Source organism: Fukomys damarensis, unplaced genomic scaffold (genome assembly GCF_012274545.1).
Source record: "Fukomys damarensis isolate Sample0158 unplaced genomic scaffold, DMR_v1.0_HiC HiC_scaffold_30, whole genome shotgun sequence".
Taxonomy (NCBI): domain Eukaryota; kingdom Metazoa; phylum Chordata; class Mammalia; order Rodentia; family Bathyergidae; genus Fukomys; species Fukomys damarensis.
In genome coordinates, this window is record NW_022900942.1 from 59,620,359 (window position 1) to 59,628,829 (window position 8,471).

Consider the following 8,471-nt stretch of genomic DNA (forward strand, 5'->3'; position numbering starts at 1 on the left):
CATTATAAGAATTTTTATGATTTAGAATTCCTATCAAGATGATTGAATTTGATCATTTTTTTTCTTTTGGTACTGGGGATCGAACTCAGGACCTTGTGTCTGCAAGGCAGATAATGGCACCACTGAGATAAATCCCTTTTTTTTTTTTTTTTTTTTTTTTTTTTTTTTTTTTTTGGTGACAGTGTCTCACAATGTGAGCTGGCCTTGAATTCACTATATAGCCCAGGCTGGTCTCAGATTTGTGGCAGTCTGCCTGCCTCAGCTTCCCAAGTGCTGAGATTACAGGCATGTACCACCATGCCTGGCTAGATTGTGATCATTTTTTGGAGTCCTGTTTCTACTTCTCAGGATAAACTTAACTTAGTCACAGTGTTTTATCTTTTTGCTAAAATATTAGGGATTTGTTATAGTATATGGTTTTTCTTTTAGTTTTAGTTTTTTTTTTTTTTTTTTTTTTTTTTTTTTTTTTTTTTTGGTGGTACCGGGGATCAAACTCAGGTCCTTGGCTCAGCAGGCCACCGAACCGCTGAGCTAAATCCCCGGCCCTTTAGTTTTATTTTTACTGAGTTGATGCATAGCACCCACTTATATTTTAAAGCATTTGTATAAAAGGTTTCTTCTTTTAGTTTTTGAGACAAGGTCTTGCTGTGTAGCCCAGGCTTGGCTTGAATTCAAGGTAGTCCTTTTTTGGCCTACCTAGTTGCTAGTATTGTAGGTGCACAGCACCATAGCTGGCTGGCTTGCTGCTTCCTTCTTTTCTTCCTTTGGAAATAAAGTCTTGTGATTTCACCCAGGCTTGTCTTGAACTCCTGGGTTCAAGGGATGCTCCTGACTCATCTCCTACATAACTGGAACTGCAGATGCTTCATTGTGCCTAGCTCAAGAGATTTATTCTGAGTGTTATTAATAAAGAATAGTATTTTGTGTTAGTACCTGTAGGTATTCTATTGTTCTGTTAATGTTCTGTTGTTCAGTTGTTTTACATATATAATATATATGCAGTATAAGAGATCGAACCCATGGCCTCAAGCCCAGACGTTACTGCTAAGCTATGTCCCCAGTTTACAGGTTTTTGTTAGTAGTAATTAGTTTATGTTTCTTAAAATGAGTTTTTAAAAAACAATCTCTTTAAGTACGTGTTAGGTATTTCTTCTCTTTTTCCCCCCCTGGTACTTGGAAGTGAACCAAGGGCTTTGTGCAAGAAACCTAGGGCTATGAGCTGGGCAGGATTTGGGAGGCTGAGGCAGGAGGATTGCTGTGAGTTCAAGACCAGGCTGGGCTACATAGTGAGTTCCAGGTCAGTCTCAACTACATAGTGAGACCCTGTCTCAAAAAACCAAAAAAAAAAACAAAACCCCAGGGCTACACCCTGGCCCTGCCGCCACAAGTGAACTCATTTCACCACAAGTGAACTCATTCACTTTTTTTTTTTTTTTTTTTTTTTTTGTTCCTGGGGTCAAACTTGAGTCCTTGCACTTCTTAGTTTACTTTGAGACGGGGTTTTACTGAGTTGTCCAAGCTGGGTTCAGTCTTGGAGCTGCCTCCCCAGCCTTCCCTCACCTCAGTAGCCAGCACCACAGGCGTACCCCTATGCCTGATTGTTAGGCACTTTTGAATATGAGAAATACTTGGATTATCTTAGATAATGGGAGTTCTATGGAAGGATACAAAGAAGAAAAAGTATTCTTGGCTAGGTCTTGTAAAAGAAGAGTGCAGGAACCTCTAGAAACTAAGCTTTGCTGAGGAGCACACCAGGCCTTACAGGATGTGGTTCAGGACTCACAAGGTTGCTGAGAATGGTAGAGTTCTAGCAGTTGCTTTACCGTGTTTGAATTCCTCTAGTAGCAGGCACTCTAATTGCTGATCTGTCAGCCCTTACAGCACTATGTCTCAATCTAGGGTGACTTTGCCACTTAGAAGAAGTTTGGCAGTGTCTGAAGGTGTGTACTTTTTTTTCTTTTGGCTGTACTGGAGATTGAATTTGTCATTGAGCTATATCCCCAGCTCTTTGTCTTCTTTTTGAATTAGGGTATTGCTAAGTTGTCCAGGCTGGGTTTGAATTTGTTATCTTCTTTCTGCCTCATACTAAAGTCTAGAAATCTGATGTGCATTTTATACATACACATACTGCTCAGTTTGAAGCAGCCACATTCAAGCACTGGGTAGCTGCATGTGGCTAATAGATACAATGGACAGTAAGCCTCTAAACTGCTTTTTCTTAACCTTTGCTCTGCTGGTGCCTTCAAGCCCACTGACCTAGCAGGCAGATGTTGACATGGATGTATAATTGTGGTGGGGAGGGGATTTAAGCAGGCAGTGCTGCAGGTGTTCTCACACTTTAGGAACAGCAAGCCAGGCATGGTGCACACCTGTATCCCAGCACTTGGGAGGCTGAGGCAGGAGGATCACTGGGCTATGTAGTGAGTTCAAGGTCATTCTTAACTACATAGTGAGACCCAGTCTCAAAAAATAAAACAAAACCAAAAAAAAATAGTAGCAACAGCAGCTTCTCTCTTCTCCCCTCCCTGCACTTAACTCTACTCTCATTCACTACTTTTTCACATGATTTTATGTATTTAACTTTTTAATAAGCTTTCAAGGCTAAAATGTTTTAAAATTACCATCAGTGGGTGGAGCTTGTGCTTAGCATGCACCAAGCACCAGGTTCAGTCCCTAGCACTGAAAAAAGTCTTACCATCAGTGCTTTGGAAAAAGCAGAACCCACTGGTGGTGCTGTAATCCTAGTACTGGGTAGGCTGAGACAGGAGGATTGCCATGAGTTTGAGGCCAGCCTGGACTACATACTGAGTTCAGGCCAGGCTGAATTACAGAGCAAAAACCCTGTCTCGAACAAAAAGAGAGAAACCAGAGGCTTGCCTACATGAAGGCTTGCTTAGTGTTGAACTCCTCATATAGATTAGGGGGCAAGAATTCCTGAGGCATTTTGGAGTTTTTAGGTTTTCAATGCCAGTAGGTAGCAGTTAGGAATTCTCCAGCTCTGTTATTACTCTATATGTAGTCATCCATTTTTTGTACAGTTGGTTATTATTTGATAACTAGGGTACAGAGATATGAAATTTATCCTCTAATGAAGGATGTTATCATTATTATTATTATTTTGGTACTGGTGATCGAACTTGGGACATTGTGCTTGCGAGGCAGGCGCAGCACCACTGAACTACATCCCTGGCCCTGGAGGACGTTATTGAAACAGATATTTCCAGTGTAAACTGCTCAGTCCTGTATGACAGGCACAGCAACCATTTGTGCAGTGAACAAAGAGCTAGTTAGTGGAAGCAGAGAAAGAAAGCATTATGAATGAACCTCACAAGAGACATATGGCATAACTTTTCTGAAAAGATAACATTTAAACAACTGGTGTGTGTGTGTGTGTGTGTGTGTGTGTGTGTGTGTGTGTCCGTCCGTCCGTCCCCGTATCCCCGTGTCCATCCATCCATCCATCCATCCATCCCCGTGCTAGGATTTGGACCAGGGTTTCTTATGTTAAGCAAGTGCTCTACTGCTGAGCTACGCATTCGCAGCCCTGATAATGATGTTGTTGTTGTTTTCAGTACTGGGGTTTGAACTCAGAATCTTGTGCTTGCAAGGCAGGTGTGGTGCCACTGAGCTAAGTCCCTGGCCCCTGATTTTTTTTTTCTCTTATTGAGTTTATTAGTACATTTTAAGTATACAGTACTGTTACATTCATCATTGGGATCTTGTACCTTTACAGGACAGGTCTTGGTTCTCATTTTTTCCTCTTGTCCCTGCCCTCCAAATGTTGAAACATGCTAGGCATTGTTTGTCATTTTGTGCGGAAAAGCTTACTAGTAATTTATATCTAAAACCAGTCAGTACTTTACTAAATTTAATACTGATAACTTCTAAAGAGATTTCTCCAACATTGTAGGCCTTATTCAATTTTTGTTTTGTGCAAGATGATTTTCAAAAAAATTTTCATAAATTTTACATAAAAGGGCTGGGGATTTAATTTAGCTCAGTGGTGCTGCCGCCTGCCTTGCAAGCACAGGGACCTGAGTTGAATCCCCGGTACCAAAAAAAAAAAAAAAATTTACATTAAAATGAAAAATTTCTATTCAAGGCAAAAAATTTTAAAAGAAAAAACTGCAATGTAGAAGATACTTGAAGTCTATATGTATGACAAAGGTGTCAGAAACAAATATATTAAAACTTTTGTAAATTAATGAAGAAAATCAGCCTGATAAAAAATGAACAAAAGACCTGGGTGAGTACTTCTCAGAAGAGGAAACTCGAAAGATACTCAAAGAGGAATTCAAAATTACATACCCACAAGATTGACAAAAATTAAAAACATTGTAGTAGCAAGTGATAGTGAAGCTATACAGCAATAAGAACTCTTGTACATTGTGATGATGCAAACGCATACACTCCCTTTGGAAAATAGTGACATCTAATACTGTTGAAAATACGTGTAGTCTGTGACCAGCAGCTTGACTCCTAGGTTTGTTTGTGTATTTATTTTTGGTACCAGGGATCAAACTCAGGACCTTGCACTTACCAGGCAGGTTAGGTACCACTGAGCTAAATCCCTGGCCCTGTTTATTTTTAATTGTTTGCCTCCTAGGTTTATATTCTGTTTCAGCATAGGCTAGTGACCAAGAATGAATGAATGAGTCAGTCAATCTGTTTTTTTGTTTTTTTAGGAGGTTTTTTTGGTACCAGGGTTGGAACTCAGAACCTTGTACTTGTGAGGCAGGTGTGGTGCCACTGAGTTAAATCCCTGGCCCTATTTTTTTTAATTAATTAATTTTATCGGTACACTTAAGGTATATGATATAATGACATTTATCATTGGAAAATTTGCACCTTTACATGGTCCATCTTGGTTCTTAGTTTTTTCCCCATTCCCCTGCTCTCCCTTCAACCCCTCCACCCCTCCCTATCTACAAAGATTTGGTTTCCATTTTTCTTTTTCTCATGTTAATTCCATTTCCACCCCTATTTGGTTTTTTGAGACAGGGTCTTGCTATGTAGTTCAGGCTGGCCTTCAACTCACTCTGTAGCCCAGGCTGGCCTCCTGCCTCAGCCTCCCAGTTCTGGGATCACAGGTGTGTGCCACCACACCTCGCTTAATTTTTTTGTTGTTGTTTTTTGAGACAGGGTCTCACTATGTAGTGGAGACTGACCTGGAACTCACTATGTAGCCCAGACTGGTCTCGAACTCCCAGCGATCCTCCTGCCTCAGCCTCCCGAGTGCTGGGATTACAGGCCTGTGCCACCACATCTGGCTCTGGCTTAATTTTTAAATTTGAGATAGTGTCCCAAATTAGTTGTGTTGCCCAAGTTGGGATTGAACTTGGTGACCTTCCTGCCTCAGCTTTCCAGAGGTCTGGGATTACAGATGGATGCCTCCATGCCTGGAGTATTTGATGTTCTTCATGATCTTATGTTACTTATTTTGCTTTGATGGGATAAAATCCTAATAGAACTAATTAAGTGCAGCTAGCTTACAAGATACAAGATTGATATACAGAAAGTAGTTGTATTTTTTGTACACTGTGATGACCCACCTGAGAAGGATATTAAGAAAACAGTTTCTCTTATAGTCATATCAAATACAAAAAATTACTTGGGAATTAACAAAAAAGTGCCAGGCTCACACAGAATTACTAGACATTTGAAAAATTAAGAATAACTTAAAGGTATCTATGTTCCAGGATTGGATGACCCACAGGCTAATTGTAGTCCTTATTAAAATTTCAGTGAAGAGCCAGAACAGTGTAGAAATAGAATTACAGAATTGGAAGGACTCACACTTCCTCATTTAAAAGCATACTAGAAAGTTACAGTAGTCAACAATGTGTCATTGACATAAGATCATGTAGAGCACTGGAAATTGAAAGTCTAGGTGGGCATGGTGATGCAAGTACTCTGGGAGTCCGAGGCAGAAAGGTTGCCAGTTTGAGCCCCACCTAGGCGATGTAGCAGTTCACTGTGACTTGTGAAGATGGATGGATGGTGGAGAGAGTACAGAGGATGTGGCCCAGTGTGAAGGCCCTGAATCCATTCTTGGTACCCACCCCATCCAGAACATGTACAGGCTGACTGGATGGTTTGTTTTCTTTTTTTAAAGCATAGCATTTTTAACAAAGGTGCCAAGACATTTTGATGGATAAAGAATAGTTTTTAAGTGGTGCTTGGCCAGGGCTTGGGCAGGCTCAGTGGTTCTGCTGCCGGCCGGCTTCATAAGTGCAAGGTCCCGAGTTCAAGCCATAGTACAAAAAAAAACCCAAAAAACAAAAAAAACACAATAACAATAAAAAGTAAATGGTGTTGAGATAACTGGATGTCCATGTGCAAAAAGAATGTTTTTACTCCTACCTTATACCTTCTACAAAAATGAGATCAAAATAGATTTAAAATCTGAATATAAGAAAACACTATATTATAACCCACAGAAGGAAACATGGGTGTAAGTTTTCATGCTATTGGGTAGTTTCTTGGCAAGAGGTTTCTGTTTTCTTCTTCTTCTTCCTCAGTATGGGGATCAAACTCAGGACTTTGTGCTTCTCAGGCAGGCATGGCACCACTGGGCAACAGGTTTCTTAGATGACACTTCAAGAGCTCAAACGAAAAGTAAGATTTCATCGAAATTAAAACTTTTTCATCAAAGGACTCCATCAAGAAAATAAAAAGGTGATCCACAGAATTAGAAACTTTTAAAATGTTTTAAAATCATACATCTTATAATCTAATACCTAGGTGAAGAACTGTTAGAGCTCAGTAATCAACTGAAAAGTGAGTACTTTTTAAAAAAGAAAAGAAGCTGGGCATGGTGGCACACCACTGTAATCCTAGCTGTCTGGGAGGCTGAGGCAAGAGGTTCACAAGTTTGAGCTCAGCCCCAGCAATTTAAGAACTTAATGATAACCTGTCTCAAGATAAAAAATAGGGGGCTTAACATAGCACAACGGAAGGCCTTGGTTTCAATCCTCAGTACCTCCAAAAAAGGCGGTGGGGGGGGGCTTGAATAGACATTTTCCAAAGATATATAAATGGCCAATAACCACATGAAAAGATGATCAACATTATGAGACATTAAGGAAATGCAAATTTTAAAAATGAGGTATCACTTTATACCCTCAAGAACAAAAAAGATAACAGGCTGACAAGGATATGGAAAAATGAGAATTCTCATACATAGCTGGTGTTAATGTAAAACCTTGGAGTTTTAAAAAAAGTCAAACATAGTTACCTGAAGCTACAGCACTTCTAGGTATATGCCCCCAAAGACTTGAAAACAAGAGCACTTGCAGGATTGTCCATAGCATTGTTATGCAAGATTATCAAAAGGTAGAAGCAGTCTGTCACATGTTCCAAATAATGGATGTATAAATAAAATGTTACATAGTAGGATTCTAGGTTCTGGTCTAGAACGAAAAGTTGAATGAAACAAAAAGCAGTGATGGCAAAGTTTGAAAAAGTAAAAGTGAAGAGCAAGAGAGAAACTGGCTCTGCAAAGCAAGCTTGGGCTGAGTAAATAGAAGAAAAGGTAAGAGTAAAGATAAAAGTACACACTGAGTCTGGGAAACACAGCGGAGGCCATTTGGAAAGCTACCTTAGCACTGGCTCCTCATGGCTGACTGTCTTTTATGCTGTTCAAATCTTGAGGAAATGCCCAAGAATTTCTCCATTTGGGTCCTGAGGGGCGATGCTGAGATCCCATGCCTCAGTCAGGTCTAGGACATACTTTTGAAAACCTGCTGGAATTCTAAATGAGAAGTCCAGGCACAGGGCTTTTGGAACTGTGCTGTGCTGCTTGTGTATCCAGGATCTTTCAGTTAACAGTTTGCGCCTTCTTCTCCAGCCAGCTTTTGCTGTGTCCTAACTTCTTGTCTTAATACCTTTATTAGTAAGCTAGCTAGGAGTTTTGGGTTTTTTTGTTTTTTGTTTTTTTGAGACAGGGTCTCACTATGTAGTTGAGAGTGACCTGGAACTCACTATGTAGCCCAAGCTGGTCTTGAACTCACAAGGATCCTCCTGCTTCAGCCTCCCAGTGCTGGGATTACAGGCGTGCGCCACTACACCCAGCTAGGACTTGTTTGGATTTGTTTTTGCTACCAGGGATGGAACTTGGGACCTTGTGCTTGTGAGGCAGGCGGCAGAACCACTGAGCTAAATCCCTGGCCTGCTAGATAGTTGTAGAGGGAATCAGGTTAATTTGGGAACAGGTTAGAGAATTCATTTCAGTTCTTGATTGCAAGATTTTTCATAATAGACAAAGCAGTTATTAAGTTGTATAGTTCTAGATGAGTGATGGTTTAACATAGAGGGCAAGGTAAAATCAAGTGATCCCTTGTCTGCCTGACCAGTCATTGATGATTACTTTAAGTATATGTATTGATTTACTTCTTTTTCAGGGTTAGTGCCAACTGTCAACTCATTTGTTGTATTAAGATAATTGGAAATTGAAAAGTACAATATGCTGA